The following is a 27,534-nucleotide window of genomic DNA, read 5'->3' as shown; positions in this document are numbered from 1 at the left end:
CACTTAAAGAAGTGTCTAATTTTGTAAGAGGCTCTGCAAAAAGGATGGCTGTCCTAGTAAAGGCGAAATTTGCTACTTTGCCAGATACAAAAATGAAACTGTTAAGTGGTTTATGTGAGACACGGTGGGTTGAAAGGAATGCATCGGTTGTTCGTTTAGTTGATATGTATCCAGCTGTGGTTTACTCTTTGCTTGAGATCTCGGATTGGCAAGATCACAATGCCTCTTCCAAGGCTGAGCAATTTCTCGCAGCTGTTCAGTCCCATAACTTCATTGTTGCATTACACATCCTGGCACGATTTTCTGCGCTACTGCTTCTTGTTTCAGCTGCACGCCAAAATCCTAATACAGATCTGTTGGAGTGCATAGGACAGATTGAAACAGTCAAGCAGGTGATTCAAGAAAGCAGAGACAAAGCTGAAGAAGCATTTAATGAGATTTTCATTAAAGCCCAAGCCACAGCAGGGGAACCTCTGACAATGCCATGCCTTACTGGCAGGCAGACACAACGGGCAAATAACACGACTAGTGATCATGAAGCTTACTTTAGGATTTCAATATTTTTACCGTTTATAGACAATTTATTGTATGAATTGTCAGAAAGATTCAGCCAGCATGTGAAAAAGGCCTGTACAATGCAGTATCTGGTACCAAGATTTGTCACCCAAGAGTCTTTTAAAAATTTGAAGGATGCTCTTGACATATATGAGGACGATTTACCTGGTACACGCGAGGATCTTAAAAATGAATATGACATGTGGGTAATGACATGGCTGAAGGTACCTATTGAAGAAAGGCCAGGGAATATAATGGATACCTTAACTCATGCTCACATTGACTTCTATCCCAACATATACTGCCTGCTAAAATTATTTGCCACTTTGCCAGTGACAACCGCATCCCCAGAAAGGTGCTTCAGTTGTCTTCGCAGGCTGAAAACCTATCTTCGGTCAACAATGGGGCAAGAACGACTCTCTGGACTTGCAATGATAAACATTTCACGAGCAAATTGTCCTCCTATAGAAGCAAATGTTAATGAACTGGCGAAAAAGGGTCGTCGCCTTGAAATGGCATTGTGAAAATTGATTATAATGTGTTCCTAAAGTGCTTTGTAGTAAAATATATTAAATTGGCCTTTTAATTCAGTACATTCTGTTCCTTTTTCATAAGACAATAGCATATAAATGCATCAAATTAACAAAAATGTGTGCTTTAATTGTTGTCCAGTTTCAAATACAGAATTCACCACATTTTTTTCTCAGCTTGACCTGAGCATTAACCGATCCTGATTATCTGCCATTTTAGCTCCGCCCCATTGATTAACATTAGCCACGCCCCTTCATCTGCCATGTTAGCCCCCACCCCTGAAATTAAGTCCTAGTTGCGCCCCTGCCCCTGATCCTAGTGTAGTCTGGAAATATGGTAATAACACTTGGTTGGTACATCAGTTTTTCCTGTGATCTAGTATACTTTAGGATATTGTCTCTGTCTATATAGTTCAAATCTTTCGCAAATACCAGGCGAGGCTAGGTTCCAGGGGGAGGCTTGCGAACCAATATCTTAAAACATGGGGAAAGGGCTCCTGCAGGTAGCAGCTCCTGAAGCCATGGGTCCAAGAAGCGTTCCAACCTTCTGGGTATCCAGCAAAGCATACATTATTGCAGCGTGTCCTTCCTTCAGCGCCTTCCATGTACGCAGCAAACTCCACAGAGGTAAGTTTGGATACTGTGGTCTGTAGGGATGCAAAAGAATCTGCCAACTCCGAGACCCAGGTCTCCGTCTCTGTGATCCCCTCCACAGCATTGCGAAGGTCCTGTCGCAGTAGCATCACCTCCAAGCTGACCACCCTGATTTTTGTGTCCAATACATTGTGTGATTGATTGATGGCAGCCAGCAGGGTTGCAATATGTGGAACAGCCCCCTCTGGGCCCTTGGTTGTCGTCTATGATGTGAGGCAGCAGGGCTATGTATATTTATCTATGTTTTGGTGCTGGTGGGCTTTTGTCTATCAACATATTGTGCTGGCAGTCTTGGACCCAATCCCTTGTTGTTGACTCGATTGATATGCCTCTGATCCACCTGGCTCCCAACTCGACTCCCTGGGGCGTTACGAGCAGTCAGATCTCCAGTGCACTACTGCAGTTAGACCCTATGATCTCCCACCTTGAGGGTCGTCACCAGGCAAGGCTCACAACCATCACCAATGAGGTGGACACACTGGGTCGCAAACTGCACCAGGGTCTAGCCCGGCCGTCTATGCAACACAGTGCGTCCATCCCAATGTTTCCCCTTAATGGGGTTAGTTCATTTTAATGTTTTCTGTAGGTTACATGCTGCAGCCTCTGGTAACACCCTAATCTGGGCGAGGGGAGTGTCCACCACCAAAGTATTTCCGCCTGGCTGGTGCACGTCCCGCAGACTCGTCCACCCCAGCTCGTTTTGGAATATGGGCCTCAATGCACTGGGCTAGGGTTGTGTGGATGATGATGGCCCGAAGTCTCCGAACCATTGATAACTGCCTTCTGGGGCTGAAACGCCCCAGCAGGACCCAGTGTGATGGTAGATTGGCCAGCATACTTCTAATGGAGGGGGTCTGTGTTCTTATGCTGGAAACTTGGTCATCGCAACCGGTTTGACGCACACACCCCTGATGTGATTGACCACGGCCCGCTGCCCACCCCTGAAGTCCCAGCTTTTCTTACTGCCACCCGTGGTGTGTAACTGCTCTGCCAAGCTTGGCTTACTGCTCTGGAGGGCCAGTCTGCTGTTCTGTAAGGCGGCAGTATCGCCGAGGCCCACATGCTCCGGCTCCGTCACCGGCCAAGTCTGGGAGCCCGCCTGACTGACTAAAGGGCTTATAAAACGCACTTTTGCCGAGGCGTCTTGGCACTGGGTGAGTATGATGCAGGCAGCTAATGGATCGTTAGGATCTTGAAAAGAGCCAGTTTCCTGAATAAGGCCCCGTTGGATTGTAACCTAATTGTCACAGGGAGGGAGTTCCATAAGATGGATGCTGGGTAAGAGAACCCCTTTCCGCCCCATCTAGCTCTTTTTATTTTAGGAACACATACCAATCCTGTGTTGGCAGACCTGAGACAGCATTGGGGCTGGTATATAGAAAACAGAGTTTGAATATCTACAGCCCCACCTCCGTAAATAGCCTTGTGCAACAGGCGTAGGGCTTTAAAATTCACTCTCTGAAGGACTGGAAGCCAATGTAGCTCCTTAATCAGCGCTGATGTGGGGTGGTGTTTAGGTAAACCAAGCAGAACCCGAGCAGCTGCATTCTGAAGCGATTAAAGTTTTGTGATCTGTCCCTTGTCAACACCTAAATACAGGGCATTGCAATAGTCAACTCTGGACAAAACCAGAGCTCCGACTACTGTTTTCCTAAGTGACAAAGGAATAAATGGCAGGATTTTCCGCAGGACTTAATGTGAAAAAACAAGCAGAGGAAACTTGATTTATTTTCGCAAGGCAAGTTTGAGGTCCTTGTCAAGCACAAATCCAAGGGTCCTGGCCTTGGGCACAGGGACTGGACAATTGCCAGCCTCATGAGGCCACCAGGCCTGGCTCCATACTGATGATAGTTGACCGAACTCTAGGACCTCGTTTTTTTCTGTATTAATCTTTAAAAAGTTCGAGTTCATCCATGCCATCACATCTGTGAGGCAGTTACGAAACCTGTCCGCCCCACACTTTGTGTCACTGATACCACTAGTTGGGTGTCGTCAGTGTACAACACCAACATAATGCCATGTTCTTTAATTACTCGTGCCAGGGGTCTGACATATAGATTAAATAGTGTCGGGGACAAGGCCGAACCCTGTGCGACTCCACATGGGAGGTGGAAGATTCCGGATTGCAGGCCATTCTAGTGAATCAGTTGTTTTTGTGATGTTAAAAATGATGTAAGCAGGGTCAGAGCCACATCTTCAATACCTGCTTCCCTCAATCGCCGCAGCAATACCGCATGATTTACGGTATCAAAAGCTGCGGTTAGATCGAGCAGGATGAGTGCTGCTCCCCCATCCATCACTTTACGGATCTCTTCTGTAGCCATGAATAAAGCTGACTCAAAGGAATACCGGAAATGGAAATCATGTTGAGTGGAGTCCAGAATGTTATTGCTTTCCAGGTATTCTGTCAGTTCTAGATTCATGGTTCTCTCCGAAGATTTTTTATGGTAATGGAAGGCAGGAGGTAGGGCGATAATGTTTTGCCTCTGAGGGGTCTAGAGAAGCCTTTTTTAGAATGGGCCTAATACATGCCTTTTTCCAAGAAGATGGAAATTCCCTGGAACTGGTGATCTAATTTAGTAGGGGGGTCAAGGAAGAACTTACTTCTTCCGATACCAGGTGTAATATATGAGGGGGGACACGGGTCCAGAGACGATCCCAACTTGGTATGTAGCAACAGGTTGGCGACTTTATCCGCCTCCAGAGCGGAAAAACGTGACAACCTATGTAGTGATGTCCGGTTACTGAAAGAATCTGCATAGTTCTTTTCCAGGACACATGCTGCAGTAGCTAGCCCATCGTATACCGTTTGAACTTTATTTTGAAACAAAACGGCCATTTGTTCAACAAAATTTTCGTCAGGCGAAAATACTCTCGTCACACGGGCATTTTGATAGTGCCGTCACAGTTTTGAACAGCTCATTGGAGGAGTTTTTTCCGCCAGGATTTTTACAGTAAAGTAGACAGATTTGGCGTGTTTTATGACTGCCTTATATTCTTCTAAGGCGCTATTGTAGTCTTTTTTTATGATAAGCACTATAGTCCGATCTCCAAATACGCTCCCTACGTCTACAGGTTACTTTAATTTGCCGGAGCTCAATCAAATACAAAGGTGAAGTGACACGTTTATTACAGGGTTGTTTAGTACTTTCCGGGACTAGCATGTTTACTGCTGAACTAAGCCAGCTTTCAAAATTTCAGGCTGAGGTATTAGAGTCAGAGGTCACCTCCGGAGGTTACTTCTCCAGGGCAGTTACCAGATCACTCTTTTGGATGGATTTCGAAGGGCGTGATTTGATTATGCCTTACCTTTCCCTGTGCCCCCTGATTGTTAAAGGGAGCTTTAGCCGAAAGTGTATTGCAGAATGATCCGACCAGGATAGAGGTTGCACGCTAACTATCTTGAGATGTTCATTGTTGGTAAAGATACCGTCCAGCGTGTGACCTGCTGAGTGTGTCGGCTCTGCTATAATCTGCCTCAGACCAAAGCTTGCAAGATTGTCTATCAAACGAGATGTATCGGGGTTATTGTTGGCTTCCAAATGGAAATTAAAATCCCCAAATACAGTAAAGTTTGGAGTGTCCAAGCAAGACTCCAAAAACATCTGGAGCGAACTAGAGAAAGGTGATCTCACCCCTGGTGGCCGATAAATTAGTAGCCCCTGAAAGAATTCCAAATTATTATTTCGAATACTAAAAGACAGTGCCTCAGCCTGTAGCAAGGATTGTGGCAGGATCCGAACCTTAAAGCAAGATCGATATATAATAGTTATCCCTCTCCCTTTCGATTCGACCCTGCCTACATGTGCAACTAAGTAGCCTGATGGAACTGCTGCGTTCCAATCTGGTTCTGATGTCTCCTTGGCCCAGGTTTCTGTAAGTAACACACGATTCGGGTTTGCAACTTGGATCAAACATTCCAGATCATATTTGTATTTGCTCATTGATCTAGCGTTTAGTAGGATACCACTGATTGAGTCGGCACAGGAGCGTGGAATGTTCCTGCCTTGGTGCAGGGAATTCTCAAAGGGTATATCCTTGACTATATCCTACCCTTGTGATCCCCTGCTAAAGTGAATATTATTGACCATATTCTGGGCCTCCACCTCTCTGTTCCCAGTTTCTGTGTGCAGACAACTTTTTACAAGTTTGTCAAGGATCCCCAAGCCACAGGCCTTGCATCCTCTTACGTTATAGATATCTCTGTCTATCAGTAAAGTGGGGTTGAAACACTCACCAGTGTTGAAGCCAAGCACTTCATTCCGGGAATACATTTGATAAAAGATGCAGGGGTTCTGGCGCTGGTTGCAATCCGGGAGCCAACAGGTGCAGATGGGCTTGCCGGCTGAGCACCCAGCTGGTTTTTAATGATGCCCCCGGTAGCGGAAGTGAGGGGAGGGGGTGGAGACACGACCTACTGCAGCGAAAAGCAAAATACGGCATGGACCAGGAGCAGCAGGAAAGAGAAGCAGTGAATACAGGTAAGCCTCGTTGTGAGTGAATACAAGTAAAACTTATTTAAAAACAACAGTGCAAAGTAGGTAAGTTCTTTAGTTTAAAATCAATAACAGCCTGGCAGATCGGCGCGCTGTCAGCTCATACCGCGCAGCCAGGCACCCAGCTGGTTTTTAAGGATGCCCCCGGTAGCGGAAGTGATGGGAGGGGCTGGAGCCACGACCCACTGCAGCGAAAAGCAAAATGCAGCAAGGACCGGGAGCGGCAGCAAAGAGAAGCCGTGAATGGAGGTAAGCCTCGTTGCAACTGAATACAAGTAAAACCTATTTAAAAACAACAGTGCAAACTAGGCAAGTTCTTTAGGCCTAGGCTGCGTGCACCCCCGAGGGCTGTTGGCCCATGCGACTTAAGATCTCGCCAGCCGCTCTCACCTGAATTTCTGTTGCAGTGTACCACAGCTCCCCTGTGGCTCTCCTCCTGTTTTGGGCCTCGACTGGCAGGACGAGTGGGCCCTGCTTCATACGCCATGGTGCCAGACTCCCCTGGCAAGGTGCTGTGGGGACTCTCTAAACCTGTGGCATCAAGGATGGGGTGATCTTCAGTCGCGCGGCAGGAACATGTAGGATTGCAGGTGGCCTTGAAGAGCCAAGCTAAGATGCGGCTGCCATGTTTGACATTCAGGCCATGCCCCCTTGATTTCTTGATCAGCCCTTCACTTTTGACAACCATACGGTGTGACTTGGAGCCCTGCCAGTAGCCTTTTATCTACCCTGTTTCGTCCTAGCGCTGCCCCCTGTACCTGTCTAAGCTTCCCTCATGTGGGGAGTGATGGAGCAAAGTTTCACACGTGCAGAAACTTCCATGAACTTAACCCTCTCGAAATAACCTGTAATTAATTAATCAACATGTTTTGTCTTACTAATAATTGCATTTAGTATCTCGGGGAAGCTTACCTATGTGCTTTTACTAACAGTAACTCGGGCGTCTTAATATGGCTGCCGAAAACGCGGGAACTTTACTGCGCGTGCGTCCACCACATCTACGTGGTGCGACGTACTTCTGCTTTGGTGGGAATTTCTTAGTTCTGCGCACTAGTGTCAGAAATGGCCGCTTTAAACCTCACGTGCTAAAGCTTATACTGCTGCTTGTACTAAGCTTGTTTGTTCTGCTTAACTATTAATGCAAAAGTTAAAATTAAGTAATGGTGTTAGAATAGAGATAAGTGGTATACAGTGCATTCATTTATATTTGTTTTCTTATTTCTATTTGACTTTGCTGATAGCTCATCTGAATACTGATACGAACTCTATCTTGGACAAAGCTGCACGTGCACACTCTAACTCCGAAATTGCTGAAGCATTGGCATTGAATCACCGCCAAGAATGATCTTACCCACGATGTCTATGAGAAAATGCCCTTCTGATCTCAGGAGGAACTGAAGCTATATACATTGTAACAAATGTGTTGAACAGTATTGCTGGGTGGAATAAAAGTGCATGGGAAAATAAATTATGGGTGGTAACCGGAATCAATTGAAAGCAATAATGAAATTACCTCATCTTAGTATGGTGTGATGACCTCTCCTCGTCTTTCCAACCAATCACTGAAGGGTAACACATAGATTTGCAACATTTAGGGGTGGTACATTGCCCTCGAAATGGTATAACTAAGGTAGGTTTAGTTAGAGAAAATTGTCCGACTTGTCCGAATAGCTAACCTGTCCCTGACCCAACGCATGCTTATAGGAGATCGAGAGCAGAGGTGCTGGTGGAGCACGTCAGAAGAATTGAGGTGTTGGGGGAAATTATCGATTACCCAGTCGGGGTACTAATTGGCTTTCTGAGAGAGAGGGGTGTGACGCTGGTGTTGCACTTAGCAGGGGTCATCAGTCATGCTCTGCACCTGTCTTGTCCATTGGGCACCTGTTCCTTATTTGCCCCAGCCGGTGGCCAGGATTGGTCATTGCACCATTCTAGGTAAATATAATCCATGTGGTATGTCCTTGTGCAATTTACCTTTCTCACCCTTCCCAGGTACCAATGTTTAAAGGTGTTGCTGTGATTTCTTACAAACTTTGGGCCATATGTATGAAAATTACCATTTGCGATTCTCAAATAGCGATTTTTTGCGAATCGCTATTTGAGAATCGCAAAACCCTATGTAAGTAGGATTTGCAAATAAATTTGCAAATCCTACGTATTCCTTAATTACGAATCGCAAATTGCGAATCGCAATTAAGGAATACCTCCCCATTTATTCCTATGGGCCTTGGGGCCCGTAGGAATGAATGGAAACACATTCTCAATTTGCGATTCCTAATTAGGGAATCGCAAATTGCGAATGCAATTTCAAGGGTGCCAGGGTGTCAAAAAGACACCCTGTTACACCCCTGAAATGAGCATGGGTGCAGATGTGGCGTGCCCTAAGGGCATGTATGTGAGTCACATGGCACTTTGAAAAATGCATAAAAGTGCATTTTTCAAGGAAATCGCAAATTACCACCAATTTGAAGTTGGTGGTAATTTGCGATTCCTTAAGTCCAAATTGCACTTTTCCTGTGCTTCTTACATTGCATTTAAGGAATCGCAATTTGCGATTCCTTAAATGTAATTGCAAAAGAGGGAATCGCAAGGGGTACTTTTGTGTCATACATATGACACTGCTGTTTTGCCATCACAAACGCCGAAATTTTGCGAATTTCAGCATTTGTGATCGCAAAATTGCCTTCATACATATGGCCCTTTATGTCTTATTGGTTATAATTTTGCTTGTAAAATGTATGGTCACAGTATTGTGGCCACTTCCTTTTTGACTCAGAAAATCTTGCATAGATAAAACTTTTAAGATTTTCCCCGAGTCTGTAGTTATTACAGGAAAAGTAAATGTGTTTAAATATTGCCTGTTTATTCTAACTCCCTTTTCCATCCCTAGGACTTATAGCAAAGTGACAAGGATTGGTAAGTCATGGTGTACAGGTATAAGTCCTAAAAGGATCTCAAGTACTGATAGGAGATTAATTAGTAATTAGTTAGGCAGGACTGCTAGTTCAAGGTGTGAATGTATTATGGGCCCAGGTGAGTATGGTAAAATTGAGCTAGTGGTACCTGTGCGCTCTATCAGGAGCACGATGTTCTGTGCTCTTGGTCTAATTCCTGGTTGCATGCCCTTCCTCTCTCGTGCAGGAGCTCACGCATATCCTCCTCCTGCCATATGGCATGTCTCTTTTGCTCCAAATACACACCCTCTATTTCCTCCTCAGCTACCTGGGCAAACCCTGTAGCCCCACCCTCATCATTGGTTCCTGGGGTTACTCGGATTGCAGTCGTGGTACGTAGAAGAGGAAGACAGAGCTGGAGAAGTCGTGGGGAACTCCCTATATGATGAAATACGTGTTGACTGGGCAAAAGTAAGTAAATAAAGAACAAGAAAAAGAACACTTGTACATTGTATTTTATACTTTACATGTGATAAGATTTAGCGTGTGCTCAGGGTCTTGGTGGTCATATGTTAAAGATTGGTTAGATCGGTATATAAGGAGGTTGGGGGATTCCTCCTTCCCTTGGAGCACAGCAATTGATACTAGAGCTGGTACACAAACTCTTGAACAGTGAGTGTTAGTAATTAACACAGTAGATCATGAGCCAATTTTGTACAGTCTGTGTTAGGTTGTTACCCCCTCATTGGGGTATTCCAATAATAACAGGCCCCTGAAGAGCTCACGCATTCGTGCCCTCCCTTCTGCTCCTCTATTTATCCCTTTGTTAAATGTTAAATGTTAAATGTTAAAAGATTTCTAAAGCGCATGGCTGCCCGAGAGCGTACCAGCGCTGACAACAGATCAGGCGAGAAACAGGAGAGCGAAGTTACGGGAACAGCCAAGTCTTTAGAAGTTTCTGGAAAGGCAGTAGATTGGGCTGGGCGCGGAGGTCAGGGGGGAGTGTGTTCCACAATTTAGAGGCGTTATAAGAGAAACTCCTGCCTCCAGAACGCGACCTCTTAATCCTGGGTGGCAAGGTTAGATGAGAATTGGAAGAACGGAGAGTTCTGGAGGTAGTGTAGGGAACAATAAGTTCTTTAAGAATGGGGGGGCTTTCCCATGAAGAATTTTATGGGTTAAGCAAAGGGCCTTGAACTGCACTCTTTGCAAGGCGGGCAGCCAGTGCAGAGCTCTAATGGCCGGTTTGGCCGTACAACGATTCTTGGTGTCAGTAAGAATCCGGGCCGCGGCATTTTGTACTACCTGGAGCTTTGTTGTCACTTTCTTCGGTGCGCCGAGATACAGGGCATTTCCATAGTCCAATCTGGACAGGATGAGGCCCTGTATAAGGAGCTTTCTTGACTGGAAGGGGAGCAGCGGAAGAATTTTGCGATCGGTCCGCAATAGACCAAAGCAGACTCCTGCCATTTTCCTAGCCTGGGTATTCATGGTGAGATTTTGGTCAAGCCAGATCTCAAGGCTTTTGATGTCTGATCTGGGGGTGGGGGGCAGGCCCATACATGGAGGCCACAGGGATAACGGACGGAAATGAGACTGATTACCCATCACCATTATCTCCGTTTTATCGCTGTTGAGTTTCAGCTGGGACCTATCCATCCAGCTGACTATATCCCCCAGGCAGGAATATAAATTGATGGTAGAATTTTCCTGCTGACAGAGAGACAACCAGCTGTGTGTCATCCGCGTACGTCAGAAGTTTAATTCCGTGGGGGGTAACAATTTTTTCAAGAGGGGACATATATACGTTGAAGAGCGTCGGGCTCAACGAAGAGCCTTGCGGCACTCCGCAGCGTACAGGGGTCTCCCTCGAGGTAAATTCACCCTCCGCCACCTGGAAGGAGCGGCAGTGCAGAAAGGATATTAGCCACGACAGGGCCAACCCTGAAATACCAAGGTCTCTGAGCCGCTGAGCCAGAATATGATGGTTGACGGTGTCGAAGGCCGCACTAAGATCCAGGAGGATCACTGCCTCCTGCATCAATGATCTTCCTAGCCTCTTCTACAACCGCCACCATCGCTGTTTCAATACCCTGGCCCGGGCGGAAACCTGTTTGTGAAGGTTTGAGCAGTTCATTGGATTCCAGGTAACTGGACAGCTGTCCGTTGATGAATTTTTCAGCCATCTTGCTGATGCATGGAAGAAGCGAAATTGGCCTGAAATTAGCCAGATTTTGGGGGTCAAGGTTGGGTTTTTTAGGTAAAGCCCTGACCACCGCCTTCTTCCAGCTAGGAGGTACCGTTCCATTCGTTAGTGAGACATTGATCAAGTTCACCATTAAAGCGAGAATAGTGGGTGCTACCTGTTTTAAAATTCTCACTGGGGCAGGGTCACGTGGAGAGCCACTCTTAAGTGATTGGAGGATGGGAGATAGAGTGTTCTCACTGATGGGGGTGAACGTGTCTAGTCCCATATTCCGGCTCTGGGCCTGCATCAGGCAATGGTGGGAAGGGTCCGGTCCACAGGGGTTGGAGGGGTGAGAGGGGGAAGTTGATGGAGAATATTTTGGATTTTTTGATCAAAATAAATGGCTAGCTCGTTACAATGATTGTCCGAGCGGCCGTCCGAACCTGTATGTTCCGGGATTTTTAGAAGTTTTTTTACAATAAGATAAGTTTCTCTGGACGAGCAGGATGCCGTACTAATTTTTTAATTGAAGAAATCTGCTTGCGCAATTTTTAGCACTTTTTTATAATTTAAAAGAGCCAGTTTATAGTCCCTCTTCTTGTCAGAGTCGAAGTCTTTCCTCCACGCTCTTTCAGACCTCTTGCAGAGTTTTTTTAGGAGACGGACCTCGTGTGTGAACCATGGAGAGGTAGGTTTTTTCCGGGGTTTCATATACGGTTTTTTGGGGAGAACGATATCAAGGGAGTTTTCAATCCAGGAAGAAAACTCAGCATCGGCTGTTGCAATGTCGGTTTCATGCTTAGGCCTGGAACGGTCCAGCACCTGCTTCCATTTGCCAATATCTAGTTTGGCCCAGGGACGAGAGAGTCTACCTGGACCTTGAATGGAGGGTGGAATGGTCGGGATCCACCAGCTAAAAGGAATAAGCAAGTGGTCGGACCAAGGCAGAGGAATGGGTGCTCTCACTTTGAGGTCGTGAATATTGCAGAAAATAGGATTGAGCAAATGCCCATGAATGTGCGTAGGTTGGTCGTTCTGTAGATGAAGTTGATGGGCTGCCAGGTCTAAGAGTAGATCTGAAACATTATTATCGTTACTATTGTCGAAATGGACATTAAGGTCTCCTAAAATTAAGAAATTGGGCAGAGTACTGGCCAAGGCCAAGGAGCCTTCCAGGAGTGAGCTACAGAACTGTCCCAGAGCCCCAGGGGGGCGATAGATGAGAACTCCCGAGAGCGAGTTATGTGGGGACATTTGAATGGTAAAGTGTACATTTTCACAGTCCAACAAGGGGCTGTCATGGAATCTACACGAAAGGTGGTCTCTATAGATAACAGCTATCCCTCCTCCCCTTCCCTTGACTCGGTCCAGGTGTTGTATGAGGTAACCATGAGGCAGTGCTTGTACAATGTCCGGGTCAGAGTCGGGGGTAAGCCATGTCTCAGTGAGAAACAATGTGTCCAGGTGGAGCTCTTCTAGGAGCATAGAGATTTCATGGGTATGTTTGGGCAGGGATCTGCAGTTAATCAGGGCCATATTAATGACCCTCTGGGTGGAGTGATTGGTCTTAGTAGATGTAAGTTTAAAAGGACAGTGGAGACAGTGAGTAGGAAAACACTCACCTCTCATGGAGTGTGCGCATAGAGACTGGGGGGGCTGATTGAGTTGGCATAGGCGTTCCCTGTGATAGGATATCCTCATCTGGTGGGAAGCATCCGAGGTGCCTGGCCCTAGGTCCCTGGCCATCCCCCGCCCCCTTTCCGGGGAGAGGACCTCCCCTTGCTTGGCAAGCTATGGGACGAAAAAAAATGTTTTCAAGGCCCCAGGCAGTTGTTAATGTGCCGGCCCTTTATAGCCCCTTTGTGTGCTGCCTTTGCTAACGTAACTGGTGCTTTTGTAAAGAGCTCCAATTCCTTCGGCTCGAGTATGCGCTATATAAAACTGCAACAAAAAGTCACTTAATCTTCCTGTGCCTACATAAAATGAATGTATCCTGGTGTAATATGCTTGTGTAAAGCGCTCCAATCCCTTTGGCTCGGGTTCACGCTATATAACAATTTCAACCCAAAAAAAACCTGAGGCTTTCATGAAGCATGAGACAAAGCCAACTCATAGACCTAAAAAACTATGCCCTGCAAGGCGACCAAACTGGGGGGTTACATCCTTTGGTTTTACCATCACACATTCCATGCACTACATGTTTAAGGGAAGCCATACACATTTATTAAATACCATTTGATTAGTTTGAAATAAGTACTCCACTTCCTGAATGAATCGAAATATGGTATAACAAGCATTGGAAATGCAATAGGTCTCGTATTAGGAAAGTTTGAGCGATTGGTATTGTAAATGACACTTTTTTTTATTTATGTGTTGGTTTTGAAAATAGCAAAATTAATAGCTTTGTCAGTTACAATGTCAATAGTTTTAACTTTCGCAAATGTGACACCTATAGCATTTGTAATGCAATGTGTGTTGTATTTACGTGACTTAGATGTATTGATATTACAAATAACAATGGCTTTTAATTTTGTAAATAATTAATACTTAAATAAAAGTTATTGTAATTTATAATGGCAATCCCTTAAACGTTTGTAAATAACTTTTGTGAAGATTATGTTCAGTGTATTTTATTGTGACGAAAATCCAAGAACATTGCATTTGCACTTACACACACAGCCACACACACACATATAGACATGGTGGTGGTGGATGCGGTGGTGGATGTGGTGGTGGTGGTGGTGGATGTGGTGGTGGTGGATGTGGTGTTGGTGGATGTGGTGTTGGTGGATGCGGTGGTGGTGGTGGTGGATGTGGTGGTGGTGGAAGTGGTGGTGGATGTGTTGGATGTGGTGGATGTGGTGGTGGTGGGTGTGGTGGTGTATGTGGTGGATGTGGTGTTGGTGGATGCGGTGGTGGTGGTGGTGGTGGATGTGGTGGTGGTGGATGTGGTGGTGGTGGTGGATGTGGTGGTGGTGGAAGTGGTGGTGGATGTGTTGGATGTGGTGGTGGATGTGGTGGTGGTGGATGTGGTGAAAGTGGTGGTGGATGTGGTGGTGGTGGTGGATGTGGTGGTGGATGCGGTGGATGTCATGGTGGATGTGGAGGTGATGCTGGATGTGGTGGTGGATGTGGTGGTGATGGTGGATGTGGTGGTGGATGCGGTGGATGTGGTGGTGGTGGTGAATGCAGTGGTGGTGGATGGGGAGGTGGTGGTGGTGGATGGGGTGGTGGATGTAGTGGTGGTGGGTGTGGTGGGTGTGGTTAAAGTGTTGGTGGATGTGGTGGTGGATGTGGTGGTGGTGGATGCGGTGGTGGTGGTGAATGTGGTGTTGGTGGTGGATGTGGTGGATGTGGTGGTGGGTGTGGTGGTGTATGTGGTGGGTGTGGTGGTGTATGTGGTGGTGGTGGATGCGGTGGTGGATGTGGTGGTGGTGGTGGATGTGGTGTTGGTGGATGCGGTGGTGGTGGTGGTGTTACCTGGGTTGGATTGTTTATAAATGATGTGATTGCAGTTCATCTATTTGATCTCCTCGACGACCAGATGGTTGTAGGAAATGGTATATGTATTGGCCATGAAATAAAATACAGTTAAACCTAAAACAGCAATTTGTGGATTATAGATAGTCTCTGTGGGCCTAATGTATGAAAGGATTTTTCTCGTCTCTATGGGGAATATGTGTTAATGTATAGGGGCCTTTGAAGCTCTGTCACCTACATGCCCTTGCAATATGGTGATATCAAACCCAGACACTGCTCAGAGCAGCATCTGGATTGACTGGTGCAGGCTAGCTCAGCGCTTTGAAAGGCACTGGGGTCCTGTGCCTGCTCTCCAACGCAGGTTGGAGAGTTTGAACTGCGCATGTCGGTTTGGCCGTATCAAGGTAGTTGGCCAAAATAACATGTGCATTTCAAAGTGAAGGCACCACTCGTCATTGTTTGCATTTAGCAACAATGACGCACTGGCCCTGCACTCTCCATTCGGCAGAAAGCTGGAAAAGGAAAGTGGTATTAAACCATTTTATTTTCCAGCTTTCTATGCAGCAGTGTGTGTGTGTGGGGGGGGGGGGGGGGGGTGCTCATATGGAGGCCCCGCCACTGACTGTCTGTAGTATTAACCTCCGTGTGAGGGTTCCAATGACAATTCATTCTAATTCTGTTAATCAGAATCCAGATGTACAGCCTTTTACTTTAAAAAAAAAAAAAAACATTTTTAGGAACCTAATTTTGATTTGGTTCATCATTTTTTTTGCCTCTGGTCTCTTTTGGTGTCCAGGAACTATCATGGCTGCTTCGGGGTGGGGGTTGTTGGACCTGTTGATTTCTCTAGTAAAGGAGAGATGCGCTGGCACAGCAGCTGCCCTAACATGTCGGAGAAACTGTGGAATTGGAGGGAAAATCTTTATTTGGATGAATGTTGGTGGTGCTCCAATGTCTCCGACATGTTGATGAGATTAAAACTTCCTTACTGAATAACGTGATGCACGCTCATGTGTCACTCGTTTGTTCCAAAGCACTGTGGTAGTTGTGCGAGGCACCACAAGGGCCAGAAGGAGTGAACTTGCTGCAAAGTATAAGGAAACTGTTGACTGTATTGTGTAAAATACGGTTTGCAGATTACATGACTATAAGTGCAGTTTTGACATAGAGCTTGTCAAATATTGCACATAAATACATATGTGTTTTTACATGCCACTCGGTCAATTGCAGTCTTTCAGGACAGAACTTTAACAAAACTGAGCTCAAATTGATTGTAAAATGGCAATTGAAAGGAGGATGCAGAAAAAGATGTTGGAAGCGCAAAAGCAAGGCTTTTAAACAAAGCAAATTGGATTGTTTTCGAGACTGAAATGTATGCTAGTAAAAGATTCAGTGATCCCGGCTCAGAGCGCTGGCTGAAATGTATGCTAGTAAAAGATTCAGTGATCCCGGCTCAGAGCGCTGGCTTCCAAATATGGGCGGAGTGGGGAGAGCGGCATGAGGGTGTGAAGCAGCAGGGGCCTGAGACGCGGCCGCCTTTGATGTGGTAATGCAGGCAAGCGGCTGGTGGCATTGTGCACGCGCTTTCACATGCACGTCAAGAAATCGCCTGGGAATCGCCTGATCTCGGTAAGCTCTGTTTAAGCTGCTATATATCGAGCTCCCGCTCAATGCGCATGCGCATTGAGATAGGTCGCTCGACCTAAAAACATATAACCTTTAAATCATTTCCATTCAGAATCCCTATACAGTATTTAAACGGGGTACAATTCCTTGTTATAAGATTTGTATGGTTAGGAAATGGCACTGGCATTTGTCACTCTTAGAAATGGCAAGGGGACTCCCAGCAATGGGGTCCTAATGTCAGATGTCCCTAAAATTAATATGCCCATAGCCATTATTTTTAATATATTTATTTGTGTTTCCAGCTTAACCAATTAGCTATTCAACGCAGTAACCAAAATATTCAAACTTTTATTTAGGTTGCCCGTTACACAAAGCATAGGAACATTTGGAGGAATTGGTTCTTCTATATCAACATTACAATTAAGCTACGTACTCACTGGGTGTTTAATCCAGCTTATGTTAGTATATGGCAGAACCTTGTTGCTGCAGTGGATCCTGGTTGTTTTTGGCCTTTCTGAAAATCTTTGGCCACTGCACATCTTTGGTTTGGGCCTCGCTATATATCAGGGCCTGGGTTGAAAATCTTGGAAGAATCTATTGCCTCTCCATGTGCAGCTACTGGGAAGAGCAGCCAAAAAGGCAGGCAAGTGGCTTGCAATGGTGGCTGAGTGGAACGGGGAGATACGCTTTTCTTTTGCATTATTAGGGATATAAAAGGTATGCATTTTAACATTACTATAAAATGGTTGATAGTTTGTCTGGTTTGCAAGGCTTGTTCATTTTGCTGTAGATTTCAGCCATTTGTCTTGCATTTCTCCATTATATCCTTTAGCTCATTCATCAGCTTTTGGGGTCAAAACTAGGAACAGCAAATCACTCCTGCACCGCTGAGGACCTGGCAGCTCAATTCTGACTCCTCTTCCAGAAGAAGCAGCACAGGTTTGTGCCACGGCTCCTCTAGCGAGACAGAAGGATGAGTGCTCTACATCTGCTCCTTCACATCAGAGAGAGAAGGGCTTTCTAGACCCCTCAATCGATCAAAGCCCACCTTGCTCACTGCTCGCTCTCTGCACAGGTTGGTGAAATTTAACCAGCAAAGTAAAGCGAAGTGCCCACCATTATTTAGAAGTAGTATGATCAGCACTAGAAATAGAAAAATAAAACTGAACACTGTCCTTGCACTAAAATATCTAAGAAGGGTTATGCCCTGTGTCTATCTGTTGTCCATGTGTGCTAGATATATTTCAGTGTGTTACCTATATCAGCATGTTTGCCTGTGTGAATGCTCTCTAGACGCATGCAAATAAAAGTTGGACCCTTTGGACTCCAACTATTTATAATGTGACAACTGAATTTCAGGTCAAATGATCTTGGCCCCATTAAATGAAAATATGTCCTCTCACTTTCAACAGTAATCTTTTTTGAAAATTTTATTGGGTTTTGAATTTGAAATCGACAACAAACTGCACCATTTAGAGCTACATAGTACATTAGCAGGATAGGGGACAAACACATCGCAATGACATCAAGATCACAGAAAAGAAATCCAGAATAGCATATCCACGTACACCTGGAGAGCGGACCACATCATCTCATTCGTCGAGTTCCCCAACCCATTTCCTACACATGCGACGGAATTTATTGGGGCACCCCCTGGCTACGTATAGAGGCCGCTCCTGCGCAGCACACCAGTCCACCCCCCGGCACCAGCACCTTAGAGTGGGAGGGGCGATGTCCAGACAGTGAGCAGCGATGTCCCTCTTGGCAACCACCAACGCAGTATTGAGGAAGAGCTTCTCAGCCCTGGAACCGTCCAGACCGTCGGTGACGCCCAGCAGAACACGCATGGGATTAAGGGGCACCTCTCAGCCCAGGACCCCTGTCAGGTCTCTTGTGTTAACAATCCCCAATACCCCTGAATTACATTGCAGAGCCACACCATATGATAAAAGTCAGCGCGGGGGTGGGAGCAGCGGGGGCAGTTAGCATCGGGCCGAAGCCAAGCGCGGTGGAGACGCAGAGGTGTAAGGTAGACGGCGTGCAAAAAATAGACTTGGACCAGGCGCAGTCTTGCTGATACCGCAATCGTCCTAGGGGCCATCAGGGCGTCTCCAATCCTCATCCTCTAGAACCCCGAGCCAGCCCTCCCACTTTTCTCGGAGCTGGGAAAGGGTGTTGGGGGTATTGTTGACGAGTTAACCGTAGATCCGACAGACTCCACCCCTCCCCAGATGCCTGGTCAGGACTAGCACCTCAGGCGGGCTATATTCGGGCAGAGACGTGCCATCTGGAATGTGGGAGTGAAGGGCGTGGCGCAGCTGTAAGTAGCGAAAGAATTGAGAGGGATGGAGGGATTGCCTAGTCTGTAAGTTTTTAAAGGATCGGATATGGGTACCGCTCCAGATGTCACCCAACAAGGATACCCCAATGAGGTCCCATTGCCGGAATCCTGACAGGGTGGCAACTTCGCAAAGTCTGGTGCCACAGCACAAAGGAGTGTAACGAGTCAGCCTGCCCACCCATTGAGTATGTCGTAATGATGCGTGGCAAGCCAAGAAAGCTCTGCGTGTGACCTTGGGAAGAGCACGAGGAACCGTAGCCCCATAAAGCATCCCTTGGATAGAGGAGAAGCCCAGGATGTGTAGCTCCAGGCGATACGCCGGGTCGGACCAGCCGCCATTGAACCAATCGTGAATCGTGAGTAGACAAGTCGCTAAGTAGTAGAGGTAGAGGTTCGTCATTCCGAGACCTCCATCAAAAGAGGGGATTCGGCATTGGGCCAGGGCCAGCCTGGACCTTCGACCCCCCCAAAGGAATTTTGTGGCCATGCCATCTATCTCCCGGAACCAAGATCTAGCAAAGGAGAGGTGTGTGTTCTGGAGCATGTACAAAAAACGGGGGAGGATCATCATTTTATATAGGGCGTTCCTACCCAAAGGGTTCAGAGGCAGCATGCGCCACTTAAGGAGGTCAGCGCGGATCCGCTTAACCAGCGGGGTGACGTTGAGCTCCCATGCAAGGCCAGGGAGACGGGAGATCCAAATCCCCAAGTACTTGAAAGACAGCCGCCAAAGTGGAATCGACGACTGCCAATCAAAGCACTCACGTGAAAGATGTAAGGGGACGAGGACGGACTTGGACGGGTTAAGCCGCAGGCCGGATGTTTGTTACAAAATGGCCAGTGCCCGAAGGCAGCGAGGTCCCGAGCGAGCAGGGTCAGCCAAATACAGCAGCACGTCGTCCGTGTATAACGCGATCTTATCCTCTTCCGCTAGGCCGGGCCATTTGCAGCCAGCCAACGAGTGGTCGCTGCGGATAAGGCAAGGGAAAGGCTCCATAGCTAGAGCAAAAAAGGATCAGGGACAGAGGGCAGCCCTGCCGCGTACCCCGTCCAATGGGGAAGGGGCAGGACAGCGCGCCATTAACAAGGACCTGCGCCCGGGGGGGGACGATATAGTAACTGCACCAGATTGCGGAAAGGAGTGCCAAAGCCCATCTGGTCCAACAAAAACTTCCAAGTAGCTCCAGTCGACAGAGTCGAAGGCCTTCTCAAAGTCAGTAAGGAGAAGGGACAAGTAGGGAGTCAGCAGGTGTCGATTCGCATGGGCAAGGTGAAGGCGTTGGATACAGTGTCTAGTCCCTCGGAGAGGCATAAAGCTGCATTGGTCAGGGTGTACCATGTGAGTTAAATGCGGGCGTATGCGATTTGCCAGTACGGAAGCAAAGATCTTGAGCTCCGTATTGATAAGTGAAATGGGACGGTAATCCGAGCAGCACTGCGAGGGGGGCTGGGACTTGGGGATCACTACGATGGTAACAAGGTCCGTCTCGGGCCGAAATGAGACGCACTCCGCCGCCTCCTTGTACATGGCTACTAGAGGTGAAAGCAGGGTGTCGCGATAGGATGAATAAAACTCCAGCGGGAGTCTGTCCGGCCCAGGAGTCTTACCAGCCAAGCTCGAAATAGCGTCAGACACCTCCTCAGGGGTGAGCGGGAGATCCAACGCAGCAACGTCAGATTCTCTAATGCGCGGAAGAGGGAGCTCCTCCCGTTGAAGGAGGTCAGAGAGTGAAAGGCCAGGTGGCCGCACCGAGTATAGAGTAGCGTAGTAAGAGGCAAAGCATTGGGCCACTGCTACCGGCGCACGGTGGAGCGTTCCGTCTATGTCCGCCATTTCAGGTATGATACAGTTGGTCATAGGCTAAGTGGCGAGGCGATGGAGGAGCTTCCCATTTGTCTCCCCCACAGTAATCTTAGTTTTATATAATCTCATACAGCATCCATATCTCAATATGAGTTGATTAACCTTACTCAGCAATAAATAATTATAATAATAATAAATTGTAATTGAAATATAATGCATGGAAATTTGTAATCACTGTATAAATGTCAGACTCTAATTTCTTTATAATAGGCGACTTCTGATGCACCCAGTCGCCGATTATAATCTTAGTGTAAAAACCTCAGAACTTGACTATTATAAGCTATTACAGTTGGGTTCTGACATCACAATGCCTGCTGCCAAAGCCAACAGCCAGCTGAAAGGTAGGTCAGGTCATGGAGCATTATTGAATCAGCTGTTTAGAGCAACAAAAACGGAATGTTGCTTTTCTTTCTTCTGCTCTATTTTAATAGCTTTCAATGACAAGCACAGGGAATATGTTTGTTTTTATAACTCCTTTGAGAAAAGCTAGAATCTTCCTGCATGTTTCTACACATTCCAAGCTACTACAACTTTTTTATGAGTTTAATTTTGCACTATAGGTTTTATTTTTAATCTTCTTGTTTGCAAGCATGCTCGCTCTTTTATATGAAAGCTGCGCATCAAGGCTTTTAAGTGGTTTGTGGAAAAGGTGATGGTGTGACCATGTATTATATGGGATAAAATACCCCCTGGAGTACATGATAAGCATATTGCAAGTCCCCTCAGAGTTCCATATCCTTAAGAAAGAACACTGCCGTTGGCATCCTTCCTCTATATGGTTATGGAACTCCCTGGTAACTTGCAATATCCTATTAATGTATGACAGGGGGTACTTTGTCCCTTATATACTATAAAAAATGTTAATAAATTATTGAATAATACAATTTACACAGTTCAGAAAATACTTAATACAGTCAGTGAAATATTAAATTGCCACGCTTTATCTATACTACTATTATAAAGAGAGAACTGTGTCCTTTGAGGCAGGTAAACTCGAAAAGTACACCACCAATCACAACACCCAATACAGCGTGGAAAGGGGACGTCCAGGAGATGGACATAGGCTATAGAAAACCACACCATATACATTAGGGGGTGGGGGGGGCGTTAGGGGAAAAGTAGTCCATATGGGCATATCGATACAGTGATTGCACGCGGCGTTCGACGTCGTCACAACGCTTCCGAGTGGTGCAATGGCGTGTGGGCGAGACGTCACGTCAACGCGAAGTTCGCTGTCCGGACCGGAGCGCAGGAAGGAGCAAGGGAACAAAACACGACATGCGGGGTGGCGCGGGACCGACACACAACATTGGAGTGCCCAGCGCGGGGAGAAGCGGCGATGCTGGTGGGAGCGCAGGAAGGAGCAAGGGACACACACCCGACATGCGGGGAGGAGCGGCGGCGCGGGAGCTGGTAAGTACGCTCTGCTGCTCCCGCTGATGGCCGCTCTACTGCACGTCTCCTGCAGCGGTGCTGCCCCCAGCCCCGGACAACGTCGGGGCGGGCTGCTAGTAAATAGATAAAGTATTGCATTTTATATAAATGATCCAGCCAAATAATAATGAGGAATAGTAAATTAACTCAGTTGAAATTTACAAAATTCAAATTACAAAGTTAGACCGAGGACCTCATTGAGCCAGTCAAGTACAGTGTAATAGTAGGACCACATCAGGCCTTTGCATAAAACGTCAAGCCACAGAAAACATTTTCCTTCCACTCTCTACTCTATTTCCACCCTCCCACCTGGTTTGTGAAGCCTTATTCACAGTGAAAACATTCGTAAACAAAGTTAATCACAAGATGTTATTAGTTTATCAAAGTAATAGAGTGGCCAACAGTTCTTACAGATTCTCAGTTACACATTTACAGTCACATTTTTAGTTATTGGGTACACTCGCACACATTAATATGAAAAATGCTTATAACTCATTGCGAGTTTCTAGTTAATGGTGTAAAACAAAAAAACTTTAGATCAATTTTGTTGAGTAGCTAAGGGGTGTTCTTGGTGCTCAGTAAAGACAGTATGTGATAAAAGGCTTGTTGTAAACGCCAACCCTCAAAATCTTGGGCCGCCATTGACTGCCCCTACTTTTCTTTAGTAAATTAGGATGAATGGTCCCTTTATTGTGGTTCCTGTCTTGTCTATGTCGAATTTGTGCATGTCTGCGATCAGAAAAACAAGCTGTGGTATTGTTTACATACTTTATGTGGTATCTTCCTTCCTCCCTCCTCTATTTGTCTTGTGTTGAACTTCCATGATATTTCCAAATGGAATGTTTATTTACAAGAAATGTGCGAGTTGAGAGATCTCTTCAGAAGGTCTTTGGCTGTGGCTGGAGTTTCTCCTATGAATAAAAGGATTATTTCCAGATTCCAGTGTTCCTGTCTTTCATGTCACCCCAGCTGGAGTGAACTTCAGATTGGCTATGAGGATGTATTTTAGGCACTGACTAAATGTAAACCATTTTTGTGAGGTGTTTGTTTTGTTGTACATTCAGATCACAAACTCTTGCAAGAAATCTTTGGGAAGAAAGGATTGAACAGTGTTTCGTCATGCATACGTAAGTGGATTATTGGATTGCAGAACTTTCAATTTGTAGTTAGGTATATACCCGGCGTGGATAATAAATCCGCGGATTGCTTATTGAGATTGAGAAATGATGCACTAGAAACAGGAGTTGACGAAGAATCATGGTGGATGAAAGATGAGGTCGAAGTTTGTGCCATTAATGTCATGCTGTATTTCTAAAAGTGAATGGTTGTCATGGTTGGAAAATGATGATGTAATGAAAAGTGGACAAGATGGTATAATATAAGGAAATTACATTTGGTCCTGCGATGAGAAATTGACAGGATATGCTAAGGGTTCTTATGAACTTGCTGTCAGCAATGGCACTGTTTTGAGGCAGTAGGTTAGTTCTGTCTCCAAGGGTTGGGGAGCGTCTTGTACGTTTAGCCCAGGAGGAGCATCAAGGCATTTGCAAAACTAAGGAAAGGTTGAGGACAGCTTACTGGTGTTCCGGAATGGATTTGATGGTGAAGAAGGCGGTCAGAGATTGTGGTGAGTGTAAGTTGGCTGATAAAATGCTTAAGGTTAGGACTTCACCAATGGTTTTCCGTGAGATCCTGAAGGAAGTGTGGGATGATGTTGCTTTTGACAAAGAGGGATCTATTAGGGGTGGGTCAACCACAAGGTATCAATTGGTATTGATAGATACTCTCTCCAGATGGCCAGAGGTGATGGTTACCAAGAAAATCACAATAACGGCTGTTCTCAAGTTTTTGTCTAAGGTGTTTGTCCAAGAGGGTAATCTCAAGAGCATTTAACTGATATTGGGGTCCTTTTAACCTCAAAGGTCATGTAAGAGTGTTGGAAGGTAGAGTATTAGGCAAAAGAAATGTGCCCTATACCTTCCAGAAACGAATGGCATGGTCAACAGATTTAACAGAACGCTGAAGGAAACAATTTAAAATGCTAAACAGAAAGGTGTAAGCTGTATTGACATGGTGAAGGTAGGATGGAAGAATATAGGTACACGTCTCAGACTACAACTAGGACGAGTGGGTTTGTGCTGTTTAGGAAGCGCAATCCACATACCAAAGTGTGTCCACCGTGGATGAGTTCATATTGCAAAGAACTCGCTCATGTAGAAGACCGGGTTGAAAGGGGAAGGTTGAGACAGGTTCACATTTAGGAAAATATAAAACAGAGGTATGATCTCCGTAAGGCTGTCAAACATATATACATTTTGGTGGAGGATGTGGTGAAAGTGAAACTACGAAAAGATTCTGCTGTTACTTCTCCACATTTTAGTAAACCTTTTAAAGTCACCAAGATGTTTAAGAGAGCGGTTAAAGTAGATGATAGGAGAATGAGAAACTTAAACCATATAGTAGTTGTAGCTAAAAAATAATCTGTTGCATCTTTGTATCTAATTCATGGTCTGAAAATTTACCTCGATATGTGTTTATGCAGATGTATATTGGTTTCTATTTTTTGCAGTTTCTATTATGTTGGTTGGGTTCGGGGTGGTATTGTTTAAATACTTTATTTGGTATCTTCCTTCCTCCCATATTTGTCTTGTATTCTACTTCCATGGTATTCCCTAACAGAATGTTTACGTTCAAGAAAACTGGGAGTTGAGAGAGCTCTTTGGAAGGTCTGTGGTAATGCACTTTGCCGTGGCTGGAGGTTCTCCCATGAATAAAAGGAATCTATCCAGAATCCAGAGTTTCTGTCTTTCAACCCAGCTGGAGTGAACTTCACACAGTCCTATTGGCTTTGTGTATGCTTTTTGGAGAGTATTTTCCTTTATTGTATGATATCGGAGGTCTAAACTGTATACGGGTCTTAATAACTAGCTGAATTATTTCAGCTTGTTTTAGACTATAACTTCTTCATTCTTGGATACTACTGGCAAATTATATTTTGTGATGAATCGTCAGATTTGCTGAGACTGACCAATACTTTTTAAACGTTTCAGTCAGTGTTGATATCTTACACCACGAATGTAAGCCTGTTCTCTGGACACTCCAGACTATGCCCATATTTTGTAGATGCCCATGATCTGGTGTGCTCAGTGGATTGCCTTCTTGTGAACTTTTTAGAATATGCTCACAATGACTCTACAACACTATTTGTTTCAAAACAGCCTTACACTATTGGTAGAACAATCACTTCTGGTTACAAGAAGATAATAAAATCCATATTTTAAACAAAGGGAATTATATCAAGTCCATATCATTTTCGTCAATATGTTTTGATTGCAAAATTATTTTTCATACCTGAGTGAACCCGTCACACATAGACGGCCCTGTAAAGATTGCTTGCATACTTATAGGTATGGCTGATGTGAGATTACTAGATGCACCAACCAGGCAAGGCGGCATTTTGCCCCCTTACATTGGCGATGGAGCTTTATTTTCTGCTTGTAAAGTCATTCTGCCACCACCTGCTGATGGTGCCTGTGGACACCATGTCTGATATTGGCTTAGCCTCGAGCTAGCTCTGCAATAAATGTTATATTATATTAAATAAGAATTGTTCTGAAATAAACAATTACGGCCACCCTTTCCTTTTACTTCCACATGACCAGAAGAAAAAAATGGATACAGCACAGGTGTGACCAGATGTTCATTTTCTCTTAAAGAAAATCAATGTTAGGACAGGAAATGAGTTCACACGTTGCAGGTGAAATATAATATTTTCTAATACACCCACTCTGGCTGGGTTAAAAACCATCAATAATAACAAGGCAAGCTGGAGATGGGCTCCCAAGTTTTCTTCTCACCTGGGAACTGCTGAACCATCCAAAAATGGTTAATGTGTCGGAGTGCAGTCATTAGCCGGCCAAGAATGCCCCGCTCAGGAAGCGGCGGGCCCCGCGGCGCTCTGCAGGCCATCTATCAGGGAAGACAGTCAGGCAAGGCCCCCAACCAAACAGGCCGCAGGCAGCGACGACAGACTAAGCAGTGTCTTCACTTGTTTGTGCTTGGACACGGCTGATAGGCCCGGACAAAGGGGCCGCTGCACGTGTTTTGTCAAGATCCGTCACCATTGGCTCACAGATGCTTCCTCGCGCACGGGGGCCGCGGCGCGAGCGGCCGATGGTTCCAACTGCGCCTTCCAGGCCCTGGCAGAGTGACGCATGTCAAGCGGTCCCTTCTGGGTAATTAATCATATTTTAAACGTCCAAAACATAACGTTTGCTTTCGAAATCCACAATTTGGGAGAACCGTATTTTTCTGAAACAGTAGCCCTGATTATTTCCACACAACAAGCCTATTTTTGTTTTTCGGTGGCCAAGACAATGTCTCAGATGGACAGGGCTCAATGCGGAAAACTGAGATTGTTTTTAAAAAACCCGCTGTGATCCTTCGAGTGTGACAGTGTTCTTCCTTTTTAATGGCGCGCACCTTTTATTGACACTTTCAACTACTTTATGAGTGATTGAGTCTAAAGGAGTGGGAGTGGGTGGTTGTGCACGAGGCCTGCGTGTTCACTTCATCCGATTCCCGGCTGCCCCCGCTTGACCTCCACTGTGTGACTGGGAAGGGAGTGCTTAACACTAACCCACAGTGTTGTATTATAAATATATAAAAATTAGCCTAAACAAATTAATCACAGATTCTTGTACTCGTATATGAAATATGTAAATTAAGGCCCTGTTTAAGAGACCCTAAAACTCATGCCGTGGAACCTGTTGGCAGCAGTACAACCCAAGCTGCGAAAAAGAAAATAAATGGTGCATGTTGCAGTGTGTGTGCATGTTACGAGCATATGTAATGTATCATATATATATTATTTTTTTGCAGAGTTTTATATAGCGCTAACTAGACCCGAACCGAATCAGGTATCAGAGCGCTTTACATAGCACCAGTTACGGGACGGACACACATTAATTTTAGGCACGGGGAGATTAAGTGATTTGCCCAGAATCACCAGAATGACAGCCCTCAAACCTTTCTGCTGAGCTTCACCATTGTCAGGGCGGCTAGGATTATGTGACACTATTATCTAAAATATGCATTAAGAAATGCAAATTATGATGCAAAATTATCTAGTAGAAATGTGTTCACATTTGACCTTCAACCCATTTTGTGAAATCTGGAAACTACGTACATTTTGCAGGAAATGTGAAAAATCCATAATTACGAGGTAAGTGCTGCTGCAGGTCATGATGAAATAAGAGATGGTTACCAACAGCGGTCACAGATATCATTCACCTTTAGAATTTTTCTCCCTGTTTACCATCACACTTTATCTCACTTAGATATCACCTTCCACTTCTACTCCATTTTTATTGGGAATTATCTGCTTATAGTTTAGACTCAAATAGCCTATGTATTCTGGGTGCTTTTAACCTCTGATTGGATAACCTCACTAATCCTACTATTCTGATCTTA

General features: G+C 45.5%; 1 long non-coding RNA gene across 1 annotated transcript in view; it reads right to left on the bottom strand.

Moving 5' to 3' along the window:
• The window catches only part of LOC144821864 (uncharacterized), a 192,233-nt gene extending 166,177 nt beyond the window's left edge, over window positions 1–26,056 (bottom strand). The window contains exon 1 of the long non-coding RNA XR_013608479.1: window positions 25,920–26,056. This is a non-coding gene — a long non-coding RNA (uncharacterized LOC144821864). The remainder of the gene's footprint in view (window positions 1–25,919) is intronic.
• Between the last annotated feature and the right edge of the window lie 1,478 nt (window positions 26,057–27,534).

Source organism: Lissotriton helveticus, chromosome 2_2 (genome assembly GCF_964261635.1).
Source record: "Lissotriton helveticus chromosome 2_2, aLisHel1.1, whole genome shotgun sequence".
NCBI lineage: Eukaryota > Metazoa > Chordata > Amphibia > Caudata > Salamandridae > Lissotriton > Lissotriton helveticus.
This window is presented reverse-complemented; position numbering and strand designations above follow the sequence as displayed.